This window comes from Mustela nigripes, chromosome 13 (assembly GCF_022355385.1).
Source record: "Mustela nigripes isolate SB6536 chromosome 13, MUSNIG.SB6536, whole genome shotgun sequence".
Classification (NCBI taxonomy): Eukaryota; Metazoa; Chordata; class Mammalia; order Carnivora; family Mustelidae; genus Mustela; species Mustela nigripes.
In genome coordinates, this window is record NC_081569.1 from 55,556,695 (window position 1) to 55,559,444 (window position 2,750).

Consider the following 2,750-nt stretch of genomic DNA (forward strand, 5'->3'; position numbering starts at 1 on the left):
TCAGAGCAAGAAAGACAGGTGGAGGGGTGGGGTGGAGGGAGGGAGTTTGGGCAAACTGGGAATAACAAGCATAGCTATTCTCTCTCCCAGTGAGAAATAGGGTCTGATAAGACACATCTGATTTGGTGCCAAATGTCCACCTAGAGACAGTAGATGCCATAAAGGAAAACTGCTATTGCTTGACTTGCAAAAAAATACAGTAATAATAATGCCCATGTATATTTTTCAGAGTGCTGTATGAAGCATGTATACCTACATATAGCGAAGTATTAAAAATGTAGGCTAGGTCCTGGTGTCAGACCCCATTCCCTCTTGCTTGGGAATAATCCTTCATCAGTGTGGCTGAGGGGATAGTTCTGAGTCCTTTCCTGTGCCATCCGCATGGATTTGTGGCCCTTGTTCAGGAAGACCAGCCTTGAAATTTGGGATTAGTCACAGTTGATGGTATGGTTTCCTAACACATTTAAGTTCTTCCTACATCTCTTTGATAATACCAACCTTACTTTTCATATAACAAATTCTTGGATGCAGGACCCATGTCTACCCGAGTATAAGAATAAAGCTGTCATCACACTCCCTATCTCTCTAAGTACCAAATAAATGCTATTCAATTTCAATGCAGCAAGAAACTTAAAAAAAAAAAAAATTAATGGCTTGGTCATCTTTGTGAAAAGTTGAGATCGCAGGGATGAGGATTGTAGCTCTATGTGTGTTATATCCATTTTGTCAAAGTGTTGTTTTGTGTCTGAAGTATATAAAAATTTGTGACAAACCTGTGGTTCATCGCTGACTATGGAGAGCTAGCCACATTGCTTCATGGAGGGAGCTAGCCCTCCATGTTGTCTTCATTGCTAGATCTGTTGAGCCAGATCCTGCAAAGTCAAGGTTGCAACCGAGTAGGAGACAATTATTGGCCAGTTCCTACCTGGAATCCTATTGACTCCACTTTTCTACTTTATGCTCAGTATGGAGACTGAAGGCAGAGAACAGTGGCTTCCACCTAATTTTAAATATGTGTTCTTAATCATTCCAGCACAGAAAGTTTGGAAAAATAGAAATTCTGATATACTGGTGATGGGAATATAAAATCACAAATTTGGCATCTAATAAAGATGGAGATGTGCACCCTATGACCCCAAAATCCCATTTGGAATGGTTTGTTTGTTTGTGTGGTATGTGTGCCAGAGAAAATCTCACACTTGTGAATGAAGACACGTGACTACGATTTAAATATATTCATACAATAAGATATTTTGCTATAGTTAAAATGAATAATCTGGATCGGCATGTATTAACATTGGTAAACTCCAAATATACTGTAGATAAAACAGATAAGATATGGGGGTGCCTGGGTGGCTCAGTGGGTTAAGCATCTGGCTCTTGGTTTCAGCTCCAGGTCATGATCTCATGGTTCTGAGATTGAGCCCCGCGTTGGTCTCCACGCTCAGTCAGGAGTCTGCTTGTCCCTCTCCCTCTGCTCTTCCTCTCTCTCTCTCAATAAATAATAAGTCTTAAGAAAAAAAACACAAGGGCAAGATGTAAAAGGAGGCCTATAATACCACCTCCAAAAAGTTTAAAAACCTATAAAATAATATATGTATTGTTTGTAGTTGCAAAAACATGTAGCAAGAGCAAAAAGCAAAAATAAGTAAATAAAGTGTTTAGGTGCATAAATTCATGATAGCCATTCCCCTAAGGAGGGAGAACTAGAAACAGATAGAGAACAGATCCAAAGGAGTCCTCACCTGCATCTGTAAGATTTAGTTCTTTTTTTTTTTTTTCCAAAAGATTTTATTTATTTATTTGACAGACAGAGATCACAAGTAGGCAGAGAGGCCAGCAGAGAGTGAGGGGAAGGCAGGATCCCTGCCCAGCAGAAAGCCCGATGCAGGGCTCAATCCCAGGACCCCAAGACCATGACCTGAGCCGAAGGCAGAGGCCTTAACCCACTGAGCCACCCAGGTGCCCCTGTAAGATTTATTTCTTTAAAACACACATACACACACACACATACACACTCATACATCTGAAGTGCAGAGTTAAGATTTGATAAAGTTGTGCTGTGGCTCCCTGGATTTTTATTATATTATTCTCTGTACTTGTCTGCATGTTTGAAATATTTCATTATAAAATATATATTTTTAAATCATCCAAGCACAAGAATATTTCTCAGAGGAATCACCAAAGCAAGGAAAAATAAAACATCCCACTCAACTTCTTCTCCCCATAAGAAGCCATGAATTATGGAGCAAAGAATGCCTTGTATTTATGAGAGGGATCCTTCTAAAGGATGCCTCACATTTATAAGTGAGTATCCTTGTAAAGATCATTGCTTTTTCATCTTGAATTCCAGACAAGGATATCCCCCATTGGATTTGGTACAAGCTTGTGATCCCCAAAGTATTAAGGCTTGCTCTGCTTTACATTTTATTTCTTAGCAGAACACTTCTGGAATTCAGAGAGAGGATCACCCAGCTCGATCAGGGTGGTACCCTGCCCTTGGAGCCCAGGGGAGATAAGATAACTGCAGAAATGAATGATGGAATGAACTGAGCCTTCAGTGTGCTATGCTGTTTGTCATACTGGTAAGCCCACAGCCATCAGAACATGTGTGTGCATTTTTCCTTTAAAACATCTTTTGAGTGGTAGTTGTGTGAAACAATGATCTGTTGAATTTAATTCACAGATCAAAGAGGGAGGAAATTAACCAACACAGTAAATTGATTATTTCATGGGTGACATAACCAAGG